The 21,540-nt window shown below is 41.2% G+C and overlaps 1 protein-coding gene across 1 annotated transcript in view; it reads right to left on the reverse strand.

The window, feature by feature from the left end:
• Positions 1-21,540, reverse strand: part of LOC102733438 (rho GTPase-activating protein 26) — a 234,960-nt gene that overhangs the window by 61,086 nt on the left and 152,334 nt on the right. The window lies entirely within an intron of this gene.

Consider the following 21,540-nt stretch of genomic DNA (forward strand, 5'->3'; position numbering starts at 1 on the left):
AAACTTAATTGTTCATTTGCTGGCCCTGTGTTTAAAAATACACAAATGATCTATTGACAACAAATAAGTTAAAAGTTAAGCCCAATTTAGTATTGTTAAGAAAATATTAGGGGCTTCCCTAAATCACCTGTTAGAAAAAGGAAACTATTCATTACTAGAAACTAGAGAGAAATTGGACAGAGATAGCAGTTTGCACAGACATACCTCCCTAGCATTTAGTGCTATTTATACAGAGTATTTTTTCACACAATTCTATAAATGCCTGCACTGTTTCTCTTGAATACTTCTATTTTGTAGGAGGAGAAGACGTTCTACTGCCTTAAAGTGCTGGTGGTGAAACTGAGCCTTCACTGAAATTACTACATCAACCAATTTTATCAGCAGATGTGGACTTTTCTATAATTTTCTAGGGCTAAAAGTCTAATGTCATAAAAAAACCTTCTCCTCTGAAAGGGGCAGGGGGTGGTTAGGTCCGTGAAACTTTTAACTGTGGAACCAGCCAGATACAAAGAGAACTTGCCTTTTGACTGCTAAGCAAGGAGAGTTGCCACTGATATACTGTCCTGTTTCTGGTCCACATAAAAGTATTTTGCAAACATTTTTTGAGTTCTAGTGGAAGGTCTTGATTTTACTTACATAGCTTCCCATCTACCCAGAGCTGTATCACATTTCTGTCTCACATTCAATGCAGAGGGTCAGGTTCTTACCCAGCAAGGGGAAAGACTTTGGTTCTGTAACTCAGTCAATCAGCAAGTATGCCCATTTACAAGCTGCTTGTAACATCACTCCTTTCATCATGGGCTCCTGTGTGCAGGAAGTGAATTCCGTGCCCTTATACTTCTCCCTCCCAAATGAGCGAAGTCATTACTTACCCCTCCGGCCACGAAAGTCTCTTGTGCAAATGAGTCAACAAGCTATTTATGTATGAAAGTGCTTTTAAATTGGAGACCGATATAAAAACATATGCTTTGGATGATGATCACTTTTTTACCATCAACACTACATCTGACTAAACCAACAGCCTCCTAACTAGGATCCCTGACTAGCATCTCGAGGGTCCACTGTATCCTGACTGCCACCACCAGTTACTTCTATAACTCAGCCTTGATCAAGTCATTCCTCTGCTGACAACTACAAAGGCCTCAAACCTCACTGGGCTGTTGGGACAGAACACAATGACACGGTGTGTGTAAAGTATTTAGCAATGCTGCTATTGTTTGACTGTTCTGATAATGATTATAAACCCTTGATGGGCTCCATTGTCTTTAATGTAAAGCCCAGACTCCTTTCCCAACTCACCTCTAAGCCCTCCTCTGCCACCTCCCAGCTCTAGGTCCCTGGACAAGCGACTCAACGTCTAAGCTTTGAAGGGGAGGGGAGGTGAATAATATGTTTACTTGATGAGGTGGCTGTGCACATTAAATATGGTAATGTGTGGGAAACATAGTGATTATTATTACAGCAATTTACTACCCATCCTCTCCCCACTTTCACACCTATCTGCCTTTGTCATTCCACTGCCTAGAATGTTCTCTTATTCTTCTCAAATGGCCCCCTTCCTTTCTGCAGTCTCTGTCCAGTCTTTCCCCAATCCTCTGCCTCTCAATGAAGGCAGAAGTATTATCTTTATTACATGTTAGTAATGTCTCTCCACTGTCTTAGGATAGAGACTGTGCTTATTTTAAGTGGTAACACCCCCACTGAGCACAGTGCCTGGCCCAGGAGAAGTCCAACGAATACTCATGAGGTGTTAAATGGGATGTGTCTGGGTAGGCATAAAACAACTGTTCCCAATCCAGCTACTTACGCATAAAACCTCCAATTATTATCGATGATTTTTTGGAGGGGAATATATCTCAACTATTCCAACCTCCTTTTTCAAAGCCTGGAGTTGTGTTTCATTTCTTAGATTTAATTAATGAATAACAGTTACTCTAATTTGCAGGCCCCAGTGCCCAAAGGCATTGGGAAAAAAGGTACAGTAATTCTAGATAAGCAATTCTGAATATAAAAAGGCTTGAGGCCATTACCCAACATAATTCATTTCCTTTTTAAAAATCTGTTTTATTTTAGAACTTAAAAAACACATTGATCTAAGGCTTATGAAACTTTTTTGGGGGGAAAGTTTTAACTTTTGTAGACTGACTACCATTATCTTTTGGCATACTGAAGTAATAAATTGATCTGTCACTTGATTATTACTGCTCACAAGTTCATATGGCTATGTTCATTACTCTAGAATGAATTATTAATGGCTTGAGATCTCTCTGTATCCTGGGGAGAGAGGCATAGACCTCAGCCTCTACTGGCACCAGCCATCCATTATAGCTTGACAAATTTACAGGTGTGTGGGAGGCAGGCTGGCAGAGCACTGGGAAGGCTAGTCCAGCAGAGGCCACGGGACTCATTCATTAGTGAGGTCTGTAAAACACCAAGAGCTTACTTTGTGGGTGGGTAATTGAGCTGCTTGAGCTCTTCCTCACGTAGTACAGAATGTCATGTTGAGTCTTGACTTAAAATCCATACACAAAAGTTTCTTGTGCATTGAACATTCCACTGAAGGAGTCTCTGACATGCCTTTCAGATCCCTAGGTCGACATGGACTTTTCTGTGGTGCCTTCTGCAAGAACTGCCAATTCTATAGGCTTCCTTTATTGCAGGTTGCAGAAACAGAGTTACACATGTGATTTCAACCGGGGGGAGACACAGTTCCTTTTGTGACCACTGAGTTTGCTACATTAGCTGAAAAGCAGTGTATCTCCTTAAAAGCATGCCTTCAGGGCAGTTGTTGGGGGACTGGCACCCCATGTTACCAGCAGTTCCCTCATGAAATACAATTAATGAGGAAAGAGCATGTTCCAAGGAAAATGGCCTTGGCGGAGGGGTCTCTTGCACCTTTCTGTAAGGGGACATGGGTGGGGACTCTGGATTGGTCCGATGACCTCTGAGAGGCAGAAGGAGGTAAATCATTTCCAGATGAGGATGATGGTGGGAGTGTTATGAGAGGAGGAGAGAGAAGTCAACCCCTTTGGGGCTTGTAATGCAGTGCCCCTGTGCTGTTATAGGGATCACATCTGTTTTCCTTTGTCTAAATGAGAGCCATGACTCTGGAAGTGCCAAGCAGTGCTTTATAACCACAGACTGGGCCTGATGTCTGCCAACAAAACATAAGCCTATTGCTGGGTTTGCAAATAGCTTCCATCTTGAGGTCTGGAGTGCTGTGTCAAGGAAGGAGTGTCAAAGCTAAGTCCTGGCTCCACTGGACACAATGTGGTGACAGGTTAGCACTTCCTGCAATAGACCACATGGCTGGTAGAACAGCACAGCGACAATGACCTGCCATGCCGTGCTTCAGGTTCCAGGGTTAAATAATGATCCTAATTTACACTGGCAGGGTGTTTTAGAGTTTCTAAGGAGCTCAGCAACTACGTTTTATGTTTATTCGACCTTCATGATATCTCAAAGAACGCAGCAGCTCTGCAACTTTCTGACAATGTCCCATGGTAGGGAATACATTTTCCTACATAACATTTCACTAGGACATGCATACATATATACATAAACAGAAAGACACACACACAAACCAGAAACAAAAATTTCAGGAATAGTAAGGGTGATGAATGTTGATATTTTCTATTCTATTCCATCCTAATTCAGTTTCACACACCCCTAATGTGCCATGACTTAAAATTTGAAAAGTGCTACTCCACCGGTAGAGAGTACAAATATTATCTCCAGTTTACAAATATGGAAAAAATGGCTCAAGGAGACAGTAAAGCACAGTAAGCACAGGGGCTGGAGTCAGACAGATATTCCCAGCTGGAAGACAGCAGACAAGTCACTTGGCAGCTCTAAGCCTATTTTTTCACCTGGAAAACAGGAGTAATAATACCTACCCTCATAAAGTTTTAAGGCTGATTAAGTAAGATGAGGTGAATAAATCTCTTGGCCTGAAATAATGGTGTAATAAAAGACAGCTGCCATTGTTCATGGTGGCAGTCAAGGCAGTGGTGACGATAATGGGAGAAGTAGCAGCAACTGCTAATTTAAAATCACAGTGTTTGGTGCTGTCACTCCGTATCCTGCGCAGGAACCTTGGGAGGCCTGCTTCTTTCTACCTGGGGCAAAGAACCCTCACTCCTCCACCTATATTTTCAGGACTTCTGTTACCCGACATTTTGTATTTCTCATCTTATTATTCTTTTGTTTTTCTTTCTTCCTTTTTAAAAATTACAAAATACTTCAAAACTATAGAAGAGCCCAGAACATAGTATTACTTATTTCCCATCACACCCCCCCCCCAAGTACCTCTGGCACGACAGACTGGGAGCCTAACAGCCAACAGCAAACCCACCAAGCTCACTCTGCCTTCAGGAGCACCACTTTGTCCCTGGCCTGCCTAGCAAGTCCTCCCCATCCGAAGCCCACCTCCCTGCAAAGCCTGGCTCCAAACATTCCCCTGCCTGGAGGCCACACAGAGCTCATTCCTCTAAATGACTGTGTTCACAGTCATTCCACGGCACGTTTCTACACCGACTGTTCCCCCTCTCATGAGCGTCTCTGGACTGGGGGCTGGATCATGATTTGAAGGGCATCCTCTGGAGCACACAGGCAGGCAGTACCAGGCAGGCCCAGGGTTACCTATTCTGAAAGTGGTTGGGTGGGTGGGCCCTGAAGCTGTAGTCAGTATCACTCTTCTCTCTACTACCATCCGGGGCAGAGAAGCTCCAAGCTCTGGGGCTGAGAAGGATGAGCTGGAGATGAAGCTATTGGAACTATGCTCTTTTTGTGGCTAACAAGTCAAATTTAATTTTCAGAATTGGTAATGTGGTTCCTTCCAACAACTTCAAATTCATCCTTAGTCTATAATGGGGAGTGCTGAGGGGAATCCCTGCCCCCCAGTGGTTACATGTTTTCTAGTAAGTGAGTCTGTGTGTGTGTGTTGCCTGGATACTACCAGGACTTGGTAAGACTGGACCAGTCTAAATGGTGCTGGGCAGGCCTGTGCCAAGGAAACCCATCAGAGCCATAAATACAGCTTTGCTGGGCTGTCCCAATGGCTGGCACCAGAAATAGAGTTTAAAATAGATCGTTCTGTGTATTGACTTGGGTCGTGCTCATCAGCTGTATTCAACATTCTTCTGGGAATGGTCATCCAGTGAGAAGCCATACTTAAAGCTTTGAACCGTTCAGTCGGTGCTTATGGTGGATATAATCTTCAAGAAAACCCTTTGGGGGTGCCTGGGTGGCTCAGTTGGTTAAGCAACTGCCTTCGGCTCGGGTCATGATCCCAGGGTCCTGGGATCGAGTCCCACATCGGGCTCCCGGCTCAGCGGGGAGCCTGCTTCTCCCTCTGACCCTATCCCCTCTCATGCTGTTTCTCTCTCTCTCTCAAATAAATAAATAAATAAAATCTTTAAAAAAAAAAAAAAAGAAAGAAAACCCTTTGAGGCAGGTAGGTAAGGCTATCACTGCCATTTTACAGATGATGAAACTAAGGCGCTGGGAAGTTAAGTAATTTGCCTGAGGCCACAAGGCCCATGAAGGGCAGAGCCAGGAGAGGAAGCCCATATCACCATGGCACTTTGCTGTTCCCACACCACTTAGGGTCAGCTCAGCCTAGGCTTAAAGAGGCAAATTCTTCCTTAGAAAACCCAACCAAAAATGAATATACAGAGCAGTTACATGTTTGAGCCTGTGGTGAATAGTCGATACAACAAAAAAACAAATGCTGCTCCTACATTCCCCACCCAAATTACTAAAGTAAAAGAAGGGGGAAAAACCCAAAAACTCAGGAGAAAAATTGTTTATGCCCCTGAGAATGATACTGGACTAACCACTGTTTCTTCTCCCTTCCTGCAGGCGGCACACCTGACACAATCATGGAAATGGGGAAAGACCCCTCAAATTTGAGGGCAGTCCATTTGTAGTTGGCGGGCACAGAGAGCTACTTCCTAATGATGAAAGAGTATCAACACTGTAAGACTGAGAGAGAAGAGCAAATTGAAAGGAAAACAGGAGGAGTGCCTAGAAGCATAGTTTCCCAGCCTCACACCTGCCCCCCTCCACCGCCCACCAAAGACAATTATGGCCGTCCGTCCATCCATCCAGGTTGCACTGCTTTCATCCAAGGTCTCAAAGCTGTGTGAATAACTACCAATGTCTCCTCTGCTTTTGGTGAAATGTATAAATTATATTTCAGATTGGTGAACCTCACTGCCAAGGTGTTAAGTACTGCCCAGTTTTATATATGTCAACTCCAACACCTGCTTACAAAAGCACACTTGGTGCTAAGAACTCTTCACACAAAAGGGAAAGAATGCAACCAGCTCTATTTCCACTCTGGTTTCCTCCAATGCAACACTATTACCTCTTTAAAACCCACCAAAGGCTTCTGACTATTCTTAATTTCAAGATGGAAACCCCTGGCATGGCCTACAAGATCCTGCAATGGCCCACCTAACCTTTCCAGGTCCTTCTCCGCCATGCCCCCTTTGCTCATTAATCTCTGGGCTAAAAATCTCTTTAGGACTGGGTGCCTTCCTTCATCATGCTGATCCCTTCACCATGGAAACTCTGCAGCCCCTCTTGATCTGTCTCTTTCCTACCTACTACTCTTACTTCCTCAGAGAGGTCTTTCCAGACACTCTGTACTAGGCCAGGTATCTTGTTACAGTGCTAATTCCTCAATTCTCCTTCCTGGCACTTACTGAATTAGGTCATCATTCATGGAATTGTCATTGTCTATCTCCCCCACTGATTCCAAGAGAAAAGAGATGGTATTAACCTCCCTCAGTGCCACACCCCTGGGGCCTAGGGCAGGGTTTGTCCATATCAGATATTGAGAGGAAAAAAAAGGGACATGTACACACACGCTTTGGGAGGCCACCTTCATCTAAGGATATTAAGGCTCAGCTGCACTAAATGTCTGGTTTAAAGGTCCATGTAAACTACTGGGGTCTTAGAGTATTTGCCAAGCTGGGGAGAGTTGTTGGGGGAGTAGCCATGACAGCTCACCCTGACGGTGAAGGCACGTAACAAACCACATGGCTCTCCTTGGCCACACTGCTAATCTGGAAGGTATGAAGGCCATAAAATATTCACAAGGTATGATTATCATTATTACATGCATTCCCTAATAATATGCATTAAATTATATACCATAAGCTCACAATATAATACCAATCTCCTTCTAATATACTTACAAAACCTTCTGGGATAATGTCTCCTGTGTCTTTTTCTTTTGTCATCCCTTCCTGAAAACCTCCTGTACTTCCTGCCTCTCTCTGTTTATATTAAAATTGTCATCAACAATAACAGCAACTCAGCACTTAACTCTAAGTCAGGAATGAAGCACTCCATCGATTATCTCATTTGATCTTTACAATAACTCTACAAGGTAACTTCTACTACTATCCCACATGAAGAAGTTAACGCTCAGAAAACTCAGCAATTTGTCCAGGGTTGCATATCAAATAAGTGGTAGAGATGGAATTTGAAGCCAGGGAGTCTACAGTTTGATTCCAGAGCTACTGCTCTTACATGCTGTGGGACAATGCAGTGTGTGTGTGTGTTGTGTGTACAAACACATGTGAGACAGATTATATACAGGGCACAGGCTGCCATTTTGTCCCACATGCCTCTCTTTTCTACAAAGCCTAACCTTAAAGAGATCATGGGTAAAAGAAGAACCTGATTATTTTTAAAAGGATGTTTAGAAAGCAAACAAGAATCTCAGCTTCATTGCTGCCCATCAGCATTATAAAACTCGAAACTTTTCTATTGGTAGAAAACTAATCTGGGTCATGGGAATTATTGGCCCCCTTCAGAATAGGCTGGGTTTTGTTAAGAATGAGAATTGTACTTTTGCTAAACTGCCTCATTTTCTGAAAGTAGTCACAGTCGTTCAAAGACTAACAACAGGCCAACCTGAGTTCTATTTGTCCTACACTATTTCAGCCACTTGGTAGTTGAATAGTCTTATGCACAAAGAAGGTACATGCCTTCCATCCAGACGTTAACTGGTGAGCTTTCCCCTCTCTGGTCATGGTCACTTCAAGTTCTAGCCTGTAGCTGTATTCTAGGACCCAGTTCACATGCCTGGATGGAATAGCACTCACTTTAAAAAAAAAAAAAAACCTACAGAGAAGCTGGCCCACAGAACCCTTCTTCCTGGAAAATTACTTAACCATTTCAAATTGTATAACAATTTGAAACATTCTCAAGTCCAATGGAATTATCATTTTCAAAGCATTTTATAGTTTCTAAGGTCCTTTCACATTCATTACTGATGATTTATTTTGAAGCTTACGTTCTCTAGTCGAGAGAGAGACACCAGAACATAAATAGAAGTTTAAAGGTTGCCTCTGTGCATGCCAACCTGATGGCACCACGTGCTGCAAATCTATCAGTTCCTGTTGGTGGCAACACCGTCCTTCAGTGGCTCAGCCTATCACCTTTAGGCTACCACTGTCCAAAAAGTCAGGTCATAGAGAAGTTGCCTGAGGGCGTTCTATCCAAGGAAAGAGGTACAAAGTGACCCATAACAGAGGCCAAGAAGTGCCCCACGTATTTTCAATGATCAAATATTTTCAAGTGTCCATTATATGCCAGGGACTGCTTTAAGTGCTAGGGATAGAGCAGTGAACGAAACAGACACTTCCCCAAATTCGCTTGTATTCTTTTGCAGTAGGACAGACAATAAGCAAATAAAATATGTGGTGGAAAGGGAGGACTAAGGGACAATTAGCATTTGAGACAGGGTGGTCAGGGAAGGTGTCACTGAGAAAGAGGCACGCACAAACAACCTGAAGGAGGGAAGAAAGCACGCCACACAAGTCTCGCAAATCTCTGGGAAGAAAGCTACAAAGAGCAAACGAAAGATGCAGATGCCTCAAGTAGGAACATGTGTGGCATGCTGGCACTACCTAAGGAAGCCAGCATGCCTGCCACACAGTGAGCACAGGGGAAAGTATTAAGGGGAGTCAGACAGGCAATGGCCTTCGGGGTGGCAAATCCTATAGGACTTTAAGAGCTTTTTTCTTGACTCAGTGAGATGAAAAGCAATGAGAACATTCTGATCAGAGGGATAACGATACTTGTCACCCCTCTCTGTAGACTCAGAGAGGTCTCAGTTACGAAAACTTACAGGCTCAAATTCCATGGGATGTAAGAGACAGATAGAAGAACTTCACAAACCAGCATAAAACCCATTCACAGAAGTTAAGACCCGTAAAAACTAGAATACAGCACTTTCCCATTTATCTGAATAACTAAAATCTATCAGGCACTGTGCCTTTGACCTATGTCTCTGTTAACATGGTAAGTCTGTGAGGTCGATCCACATTTTTCCCTTAGTCATTGTGCTGACCTCCACTAGGAACTTGGCGGAATAACAGAATGTTGAGCCAAACATGAAATGAAGGCCTAGCGTAACAGCCTCTAGGTGCTAGTTTACCTGTTACTCAACTAACAGTCACCCACAAACAACACCAACATTACACGTCATTATAAAGCCCACTGAATTCAACCATCTTTACCATCTTAATTAATTAAAATAAGTAGTAGTCTTCTGAAGCCAGGTCCTCATTACTAGTCCCATTTTACAGATCAAAGGACAGGGACAAAAGGGGCTAAATCAAAGGTTAAGCAAATGACCCTTCGCCATGTGGCTTAGCTCCCACCATAACAGTGGCTGAGACACGAAGCAGTCAGAACTCCTCATGTCCCATGAAACGCAAACCTCATTTTTATGGGAAGGACCATAATCCTTCCTGGAGGGCCAACCAAGATTCCAAATCCACAGATGGGAATATGGAAGAGCTGCAGAGTAAGAGACTGACAACTGACAGAGAGAGAAAAAAAAATATGCAGGCACGTCACATACATATACCCTGGGTCATCTATCTCCTTTCATGGAGACATTTTAAATCAGGGAAACAACTCATCAGGCATATTTTTGAAAAGGAGGGTACTTCCACCCCCAAAAAGGAAACAGACAGAAAATTGCATTCCTTACCTTGAGTCTGAAACAAACTGAGAGGCCAAGATTGAAAGAACTGGCTTTATTTTAAGGGCCCATGTACCAAAATGACTGAAATTTATAAGCCTACATGAGCTATCACAGAACTTTTGAATTCCATGTGGATATTCAACTAAGAGAAAAAAAATTATATCAAGGTGTCCTGAAGAGTTCATGGCTCTTCATATACAGGAACTGACACCCCATGGGAACGTTCTGGAGTTCAATCAGTACTAACAATGAAAGAAGTCCCAGATCTCTAACATCCATGAAGAGTTATTTGAACAGAACATCAACATTCTCTATGTTCATCTGTCTCACGCTAAAGAATAGAATTCTTTAAAAAGACAACATGCTTTTCACAGCCCATAAAAGATAGAAAAAAATCTGAGTGGATTACCCCTTCATATGTCTCCCTACCCCTGAAGCTTGGAGCCAACCTCTCCTATTTCCTTGCTGCACTACATTGTTATCTCCTAAAATTGCCATGTAAGCTCAAGCCTAAGTGAAACAGTAGCTCACCTTATTTATTTACATGTATAAAATAATTATGTTTATATGTAGCAGTACATGTTAGAATAAGAGTGAGCACAAACCCTTCTGTTGTATTACTGCCTTAATCACAAAAATAGATTCATCAGGGAATTATGCCAATAGAGTTCTTACTTCAATGCATGCCTGGCAAAATCTGATTTATCTTCCTCATAGGCAGCACAAAACTAGAAACTCCTTGAATTCTGCTCCTTTGGAAGCAAATTATAGAACAAAGTGCAGTGTCAAGCAGGAACTAGAGATCCCATGTGAGAAGCCCAACCTATCATTAGGCAGAGAACAGCAGAGTGTATCTGGTAACAGAGATGCCAAATGATTTAAAACAGTGGAATGAAGATCTGGGCTCTTGATCCCTCCATCATTCAGGCTCTCAGAGAGTGTCATTCACAAAGCCTGAACCCAACACCCTTCAGTGGGGAAATCAAAGTGTTTAATGACGAAGTTCTGGAATGCTTTCACTTGTGTAAGCACCAAAGCCTGACACTTTAGCTTCTGTCACCTTGCTTTGCTGGGCTCATCTGGAAAGGCGGGTGAAGAATGCCAAGTTGATGGCAGTGGAGATGCGGATGAGAAAGGCAGTGAAGTCTTAAGAAGCACTTCAGGGACACCACGGTGCACAATTCCCAGTAGAAAAGCCATCAACAGCTGACTTTAGCAAACCAGTCTGGATCGGGTATAAATCCTCAGAGATGAAAGAACTTAATGAACATCAGATCCTCAAGTAACTCCAAACTCCTCACTGTAGCCCACATGATTTGACGCCGCCTACCTCTCCAACCTGCTGTCATGTCTTTCTGCCCTCATTCACAGCTCCCACTACCCAGGCCTTCTGCATGTTCCTAAACGTACCACATCGGCTCCTCCCTACCATGGACTGAACACCTATGAGATGCCATGACTTCTAGGCACTGGGATATAGCAGTGAACCAGACTGACAAGATTCTTCCTTCAATATACTGGCACTACATTCCAATTAGGAAGACAGAAAATACACAAGAACGCAGTAAGAATGTCAGGCTGAGAAAGTGGTAAGAAGAAATTAAACGGGTGTGTGATCAAAACTGGTGAGAAGGACCAACTTAGGTGGGCTGGGAAAGGCCCCTCTTTAAGGGGAGACATGTGAGCTGAGCTCTTTCACTAAAGAGTTCAGTATAGAAGTCTGCAAATTAGGAGAAGACTACAAATCATACACACAAATGCACAGGCAATTAAGAAGTCCTATCTTCAAACACAGGCATCAGTGATGCCCACCAGAGGCCTCTTTAAAAGTTACATTCTAGAAGAGTTCACTTCCTTTCCACAGGCATTCTGAAGTCTGTGTCAAGAGCTGTTTAGCACAGTTGAAAGCACCAAAATCTTTAATCTTTGCTACCCCTATGTTTTCCCACACGACACTGATAATGCCCCGTGGCTGCTGGCTGCTTCCCCCATACCATCCATCTCTATTGCCCCAATCCAGTTAGGAAGTGGCTCCTCCTAAAAGCAAGTTGCTAATAGATCTACTGCTCAGTCCTGCAAACAGAAGGCCACCTTCCTAAAATTTGACTGTTGACATGCGCCCGCCTTTGGTTGGGTTATGTAAAAAGCTATGTAATCATTAAACAGGACAGGAAACAAACAAAAGAGTAAGCCTTTAAAAAGATCATTTGTGTTTGGAAAACCTCAGGGTAGAAAAGAGCAAGGTTCAAGAAGTCCTGCTACTCTGTGAAAGATCAGGGTTCAGAGCTCACTATAAAAATATGAGAAAAATCACTTGTACTTAAACTCACCCAAACAAGTCCTTTCCATGAATTGGTATTGAAAGATAAAAAACTGGTGTAAATAGCAAGTGCTTTCAACAAAGAATTCGTGCACCCACTCTCTCCTGCCTCATAAAGCCCCGGTGCAGGTAAAAGCTCCTCAGACTCTGGGCCCAGTGAGGACAGGACGCCTGCAGTTGTACCTGGGCCATCAGAGGAAAGAGCATGCAGCCGTGACTCAGAGGTGTGAACCACACCGCTCAGCCAAGCACAGGTAGCATTTCTGGACACACCGATCTATGCAACTCCCATGAGGACCATGGCAGTGCAAGGCTGTGACACGTGACTACACATACACAAACTCCCACGTGGGAGTTAACACATGTACACACTCATGTAGGACTCCCATAGCAGTGCACCCAGGACACACAGGGGTAAACCTATGAAATAAAATGCTCTGTCTTCCTGAAGAAGAATCAGTAAATGTCATCAGATGTCAGTTTGGTCCTGAGGGTAGTGGCCATTTTTAAATAGCTGTCCTTGGGGCACCTGGGTGGCTCAGATGGTTAAACGTCTGCCTTCAGCTCAGGTCATGATCCCAGGACGTCCTGGGATCAAGCCCCGCATCGGGCTCCCTGCTCGGTGGGAAGCCTGCTTCTCCCCCTCCCACTCCCCCTGCTTGTGTTCCCTCTCTCGCTGTGTCTCTCTCTGTCAAATAAATAAATAAAATCTTTAAAAAAAAAAAAATAGCTGTCCTTTATTTTTTCTCTTAGTGGCTATCATTAGAGGGAAAAAAAGCCTAAGATACATGTTTTCCTTTTTTTTTTTTTTTGGTACTACAAGTAAAAAGCATTCATCAGAGAATAACTGAAAAAGATGGAAAAGCACAAAGAAAATAAAAATCACCCATAATTCGACCAATCAGAAATAATTAAATTTCATCCAGTGTTTTAAGGTATAGATATTATGGCCTATGCTTTTCCCAGGCATACATGGACAGACACACACAGACACACATATTTTAAAACAACCTAGAATCATACTGCATGCACATAGCTCTATAACCCGTTTTTACTGCTTTACCATGAACTTTTCAAATATCATTTATTGCCTCGTTCAATATATTTATGGTTATATAGTATTCCACTATATAGATCTTCCATAATGTATTTAAGAAATCCCCTATTAGACATTCAGATTGTTTTTCATGTTTTGTTTCCAGTAACACTTCAGTAAACCTATATACAAATAAATGTTTTTGTACAACTTTCTTTCTCTAGAATAAATTCACAGAAACAGAATTCCTGGATGAAAGGGTATAAATACTTTTAATACATATTACCAAACTGTCACCTAGAAGATCTTTATCAATTTACATTCTCACCTAGAATGTTTCAGTATGCCTGTTCCTCTGGCCCCTAAGGCATTACTATTTTGAAATTTTTAATAAGTAGTAAATAGTATTGTGCCTCTCAGGCTTTAAGTTGCATTTCTTTATTAATGAAATCGACCTTTTTCTTTTTTTAAGATTTTATTTATTTGAGAGAGAGAGAGATTGAAAGAACGAGTGGGGGGAGGGGCAGAGGGAGAAGCAGGCTCTCCACTGATCAGGGAGCCCAACACAGGGCTTGATCCCAGGACCCTGGGATCACGACCTGAGCTGAAGGCAGATGCTTAACCGACTGAGCCACCCAGGCACCCGATATCGACCTTTTTCTAAATGTTTATTGATCCAGTGACTTTATAAAGGGGCCAGACATAATAATCAGTCTCCAGACAAGCAGAACAAAAGTAACAGCTAAGTAATAAGACATACCAAACAAAGATGACCTCCTCTATTTTTAAAGATAAATATAGCTCTGCATCTATTAAGGTGTTCCTGTATTTATAATCCAGGTATCTTTCATGAAATTTAATGGGGATGAAAAATATTACTGAGATATCAAACCCTTCCCTATGAATCTGGGCAAGGATAAATTTCCTTGGCTCAGTGTTTGGAGTCAGGAGTATACTGGGGTCTGCTTTAGAACCACAAATGAAAACAGCTGGAAAGGAAATGACATAATCCCCCCCTCATCTGGTTTGTAAATTCCACGAAGGTAAACACCATATCTGCCTTATTTATCAATGTATGCCCAAGACCTGGCAGGACAGGTGCTTAATAAATATTTATTAGAAATATTTTCAGGCTGGTGGCCAAAGGACTTGAAGGGATCTGAGCTTCAGAATATCTGCCCCACTGATTTCCAAATGTCCCACCCATCCCAGTGAGTGCTGTGGTACTTCGGAGGCATCCCATAAATGTTTGTGGCTGTTAGAGTCCGCACAAGAATCGCATTACTACCTCAATCTACTTCACGGGGATGTTGTCAGGACAAAGCAAGGAAGAGAGGTGAAAAAGGCTCTGAAAACTACCCAGGGCTGTGCACAGCAGGATGGTGGTGGTGGTGGTGATGATGATGATGAAGAGGAGGAGGAGGAGGAGGAAAAATTTAAACAGAAGGCTCAGGGAGGCAGAAATAATGAGGAGATGGCAGAGAATGGTATCAGTGAAGCAGGCCATGGTAAGAAATCCATCTTTCATGAGCAGTGTACTGAGAGTCTGTCTGCCTCGAGCCTGGGTGGGTAATGCAAGATGCACAGTGTAAGCGGACCGCAAAGTCCTAAAAACCAACTTTGAATTGTAGGCCATGGCTGTGGGGCTCTTCTTTATTACTCAAGAGTTCTTCTTTATAGATTTTTGGTCTATAGTGTTCTGCAGCTTCTCCAGGATGTGTGTTTGTATAGCCTTAGTTTTGCTTCTCCTTTTGAAAGGCGCTCTGAATATTAAACCTGTTTCCGATCTCTCGATTTAAGAGGCAGCAGGAAGTCAGCGATTAGCAGAACTAAGCATTGTTGGGCAAGCTTTATTAGGCTCAGCATTCTGAGCTGGGAGGAAACAAAATAAAATACCTATGATAAGAACTTGCTCTACAAAAGAGTCCAAAAAAAAAAAAAAAAGCATGCTTGGGATGCTTGAGGTCCATGGTAAAGGTGAACCTCTGAAAGCAGCTGAGGTGGCATTTCTAAGAAGACCTGACAGGGAAGACTGATGCTCTGTTAACTCCCAATTGAGCAGATTGGCATTTACCAGGAGAGAGGCCCCTGCCTGAGCTGCATCAAAGGGAGAGAAGTGGGTAGAGGAAGAGGGCTTGTATCTGCCTGCACGAAGCAGAGGGGTCTCCTCACTCAGGTGCCTACTGGATCAGTTCCCTGTTATGGACAGAGGGGGGCTTAGAGGCCTGTGCCCTTGACTTACGGTTCTGCTGTCTCACAGCTCTCTATGCCACTTAGAAGCAAAACCAAACACCAACCTACCCATCTATACATAACATAGAGTCTCAATTATGAAAAATGGCAGTAATTAATCACTAGAAAAGAGCCTGCTGGGGGCTCGTGCTACTCCTGGGTATTGCTCCCCACTCTCCAGACGCCTGCACTACCAGCATCACTACAGTGTCCCCCCAGACTAGCACCTGTTGCCATGGTAGCTGCTTTCCCCCTCCCAGGAAGGGCACGCTCCAAGCCATTTTGAAAATAAAAAGCTTTTATGTTTCATGACCACCTCCCCTCCAGCTTCTCTCTCTGCCTTGTCCAGTTAAATTCTAGGTAGTGCACACAGCAGAAATTGAAATGTGGGCATTTCAATTACAGCACTGACAAAAAAAAAAAAAAATTAATAATCTAGTTCCCAGACAGAGGGGGATAGGAAACAACTGTTCAAAGCAACAGTGTGTGTGACTGAGTTAGGAAAAGGAAAAAAAAAAAAAAAAGAAGAAGAGAAAAGTAATTAAAGAAAGACATTCTCTGAAGCACATAGGTCTGACCAGCACCGAAGCACTGTGTGGTCAGATGCTGAGGAAGACAAAGGGGGAGAAATCAGTAATGGTGATGGGTAATAACAAAGAGTCCCCACAAGGGGCTGAGAAAACAATCCCCTTCTGTTAACAGAAATCAAAGGAAGGAGTAAGAATAATCTGGAGGCCCAACCAAACACATATTTAAGCACAACTCCCCTGGAGAGAAATCGCGGGCGGTATGTAAGTCACAATCCTACATCATGGGACTTGTTGATATCTAACATGGAACACAAAATGAAAAATAATGAGAAAGAAATGAGGAATGTTATATCAGGATTGGAGCAATTTTCTGTATTGTCCTTATCTCTAAAAATGCACCCCCCTGTCAGCACTCGAATATTCTCATTTTTGATTAAATCTGTGATTGTCCGCAGGTGAGGTGTCTTGGCACATGATTCACTCCCAGGGATGCTTTCAAAATGAGCTATAGCTTCAGACCTCTATTGCAGTCCAGAAAAAGGAGGTACATGGATCAGTTCATATGCAGAAAGGAGAAGCAGAGGTCAAGTCTACAACAAAAATGTAGAGATTTCATTTCCTGCCTATGAAGCCAGTGGAGTTGTTAAGGCAATTGCCAAATAGTAACTACTATTTCTATGCGCAAACCTCAATCTGGAAGAAAGAAGGTTAACCCCCAAAACTTGGACCAATGGAGACGATTAAGCCTAAAATCACAGGTGATAGTAAAATAGTGAAACAAATGATGCTTAGCTATAAAATGCTACACCTAAAAGATACCAGTCTAAAACCACTTTCACAAAAGAGAAGCTCAAGGAGAAAAATGTCTGCCTCATTCAACTTGTTGGTACGACTACTAGGGCTGGAGGTGCCAAGGGCAAGGCTAGTGACAGGAAGTTCTTTCGCTACTTTCCCAGGGGATGTGGGAATGGTGTTGGGCTCTTAGTTATAAATCAAGAGTTTCTTGTTATAGATTTTCTCTTTGTCTAGAGTGTTCTGCACTTTCTCTATACAATGTGTATTTGTGCAGACTCAGTCTTCTTTCTCCTCTTCAAAATTGGTCTCGATGACTGGATCTGAGGTTTCACATCTTTAAGAAAATTCTCAGCCTTTATCTCTTCAAATGATACCTCTTAGCATTCTGTCTCGCCTTCTATACGTCCTACAGACATATTTTCGACCTTCTAATTCTGTCTTTCATGTGTCTTCAAATATTTTCCATTTCATTATTTCTCTGGATTGCATTCTGGCACTTTTTAAAAGGTCTATCTTCCTGTTTGGTAAGTCTCTCATCAGCTTTGTTTACTCTGGTATTTATTTAATCCACTGAGTTTTTGATTTTAATCCTTTTTTATTTCTCTAAGTTCTATTTGCTTCTTTCAGCTTTGTCTGTTCTTTTGCTTTTAATCCCTTTATATGTTTTTAATTATTTTCAACAGTTATTTTTATGGTTTCTGTGGGGTTTTTTTTAATTATTGTTTTATTATTTGAAGGTCACGGGTTTTGATATTTCCGTACATTGTTTCCATGGTCTCTGATTGATAGTGGATTGTTTCCTTGTGTGTTTTTAATTTCGAACTCATCTGCAGAGGCACCCTATTTATGGAAATCCTAGGCATCGCAGGTTGAGTACGTATTCTTCGGCCAGTGCTCAAGCAGTATCACTGAGTGGTAGTGGTGGAATAAATTTAAATGTGGCTACAAATTCCCTTACAGATTCCAGGCTGAGAAAGAAAAATTAAATTCCTGTTGTATCCCTGGACTAGCGTGCTGTTGTTTGTTTTTTTAAATCTACTCCAGATTTTCAATGAGACTGAAGCCCGTCTAGGAACCCTGATTAAGGCAGGGGTTTCAAAGCTAACTGTAGCCCCTTCTACCTTCAAGCGGTCCCCAGGTCTCATCAAGATTCCCATATGGTTTTAAAACCCAAGTTAATGGACACTGATGACTCTGCTTCTGCTACCTCCACCCACCTAAAACAGCCACATTGCCAGCAAGCCCTATTAATTAATTCTCTAGGGAAATATAAGTTTTGCTTGATTTACTATTTACTACCAATGAGGACTCACACTGTTTCAGAGTAGATTTCAACTTGAGTTAAAATTGGCAAGTTTGCCTATTATTTTTGTTTGGGACAGATGCGAATAACTTCTGTTTAGCAGAAAAGACAATCTCAAAAGTTAAGGTCTTATTACCCTGTGGAAGATTAACCAGTTTTGAATCTAACTTAGTGATTATATTTTCAGAGTTCTTTCTTTTATTCACTCTATAAATAAGTCTCCCCTATTCTCTTTTGACCAGCTTTATATTTTCTACTGGTAACCTCATAAATCTTTGACATGTGCTCATTCTGTACTTTCATAAAAATCGTACCAAAAAAATTTTTAAATTATACATTAACTCTACTGAGAGTCTGTCAAGTTTATGGCAATGTGTTAACTTCTTTATGTTATACTATTAAATTCAATTCCCATGAGGGAGAGGTAATTATTGCAATTTGACAGATGAGGAAATTGAGGCACAGAGAAACTGAGTAATTTGTTCAAGGTCATCTAGCTAAGAATGCACAGGTCCATGATTCAAATTCAATCCTCATGCTCTTTTCATAATATAATGAACCGAATATTCTTTTCCTATAACATCTACCCATTGGTCGTAATATCATAAGGAGTTTTTCCTTCCCTTTTCTAGACAAAACGGTCCAGCTCATGTAGATTAAATACATACTAGCTTTCGAAGGGAGATAATTCAATCCACTGTCTCACGTTGAACTTACAGGACCTAAACCCCCTACTGATTATTCCTGTGAACTGGTTTTAAGTTAAACTTGAACTCACCATCAAGAGCAAAGTAACTATAAAAAATACAGCAAATTAAAAAAAATTTTTAAAAATCACCCTATGATATTGTTAAATTGAGACTGGAAACTGTATGCTTGGAAGAAATCAACATTCAAAAAGAAACACGATGGGTATGCTATCCAGTGAGAAGATCAAGCAAGTCTATATGGCTTGAACCCGAACACTGTAACTTATGGTCAAATATACAAGCACATTTCTAGAACAAAAAGAGTTTAGAGCCAACTTAAAATGAGAATTTTAAGCCTTAAGTTCTAAATTACTTAGGTTTTAAATTAAAAAGACTGAGAAAGGGCTATGAAGGAACAGCTCTTCTGAACAATAAAAAGTAAGGAGAAATCGGAGAAGTGAGGAATTCAAGTCTGAACTACAGGTTTTTTTTAAATTGGAATTCTACGAAAAGCTATTTTCAAAAATCTCCAGATTTTCATCACCTATGAAAAAATACATCCCACTAAAGGTGTCAGCAAACTAAGTATGTTGGAGATAACCACATAACCAAAATCCTAGATGTTAATAGGCAACATAAGGGCAATATTCAAGTTAGCTCTGCTTTGATAGAATTCACCGAATTCTGTACAATCAGGCTAATTAGCTTTAGTACACTAACAGGGAAATTTCTTCTACCGCTTGCCTTGTCGTCAGGTATACTCTTCTTAAGAAGTAGCTGGAACGAGTACATTTATTAGAAGGCTGTTTGTGATTTTTATTTTAGACAGGGCAATAGTTCTCAGAGTGTGGCCCATGGACTCAGGGGAGGTTTCCAAGAACTTTTCCGGGGCCATGGGATGCAAAAACAAGGGTCAGTGAAACTGCTGTGACCTTAGAATTAATCCAAGCAGTGGCCCCAAGCTATACCAACAGTCATTGTATTATTTTTCTTTATTATGTTATGTTAGTCACCATACAGTACATCATTAGTTTTTGATGTAGTGTTCCATGATTCATTGTTTGTGTGTAACACCCACAAACTAACAGGTTAAAAACAAACAAACACACAAACAAAAAACCCCAGCTTTACTTAAAAAATGTCCTTGATAAAACAGTAAAAATTATTTTTATTAAATCTTGACCTTTTAGCACACATTTTTTTAATACTGTACTCAAGTAGGAAATATGTACTTCTGCTGCATACCAAAACTGACTTGAGGGAAAGCGGTTGTGCAACTGTCTGAGTCGCAACTAAACCAACCTCTTTTTTACATAAAATGCCATTTGAATTTGAAAAAACAACTGACAAACTATGGTTATTCAGACTTCAGTATCTGGCAGACATTTTCTCAGGAAGGAACCAAGTGAGTCTGTCGCTTCAAGGAAAACAACTGACAATATTTGTTGCAACAATAAAATCCATTCTTTCAAGCAAAAAAAAGTATAATTTTAGACAACTTGGATTGGCCACCAAGAGCTTGGCAGCTTCCCAATACTTAATAACTATTTTTAATGAGATTACCGGTGATGCTAACAAATGTGATTTTAAAAATATTTTATGATGAAATGTGTCTACACTGGAAGATTTGTATAACTTCCTGAACTAAATGACCAATGTACATTAAAAAATCATGCATGGGTAAAAGAGCCATTCAAAGTGTAAGGTAGGCCAGTAGGTTTTAATGCAATTTTGTGTGAAAAGCTCCCTGACAGGATTTCATTCTCCATACTGAAATACATTTTTTTTAAATTATCACTTGCTGAGTTTTGGCATATTAACAAAAAAGAATACTCAAAATTATCTGAAAAGGTTAGTAGAAATAATTCTTCCTTCTCCAACTGCATATATCTGTGTGGCCTCATTTTGTTCATATCCTTCAATAACAAAATGTATGGCAACAGATTGAATGAAGAAGGCACTACTATCTAATCACCTTCTATTAAGTCAGACATTTAAGAGATTTACAAAAACATAAAATGTCATTTAATGAGTTTATAAATAAATCTTTAGCTTTTTTTCAGTTTTAATTTCTAATTCTGTCAATACAGATATAATTCAAATAAAGGCTGTTGGAGCCCTTTATAATTTCCATGAATGTACAGAGGGGCAAAGACCACAAAGTTTTAGAAATGCTGAGCTAACAAGATGATACCTTGAATGGGGTTTCTTATGGGGGTGATCAAAGAGTTTAAAAATAGACTACAGAGTTGATGGTTACATACCATCATACCATACCATACATAACAAGGTCAGTGAACCAAATGCTACTTAATTGTATGCTTTAAAATGGTTAATTTATGTTATGTGAACTTTATCTCAATAAAAATAATGTCAAAAAGTAATACAGTACTTGGGAATGACAAGTCAAGAGCCCCACTGATCTCGCATTTTCTCCTTTCACACAATGAAGACCAAGCACCATGTACTACCCCCATGAGATCACCTCCATCTAAAATTACCTTAGGTTATTTCTGCTGGACATGAAATTTAAATATTCCAAGAGGCTCTTTCCTTGAAAAGAGTGGATCATGACTAAATTTTTACAGTTTGCCACAAAACCCTGGGTTTTATAATCTCCCTG

This window comes from Leptonychotes weddellii, chromosome 7 (assembly GCF_054177405.1).
Source record: "Leptonychotes weddellii isolate Sample4059 chromosome 7, ASM5417740v2, whole genome shotgun sequence".
In the NCBI taxonomy this organism is placed as follows: domain Eukaryota; kingdom Metazoa; phylum Chordata; class Mammalia; order Carnivora; family Phocidae; genus Leptonychotes; species Leptonychotes weddellii.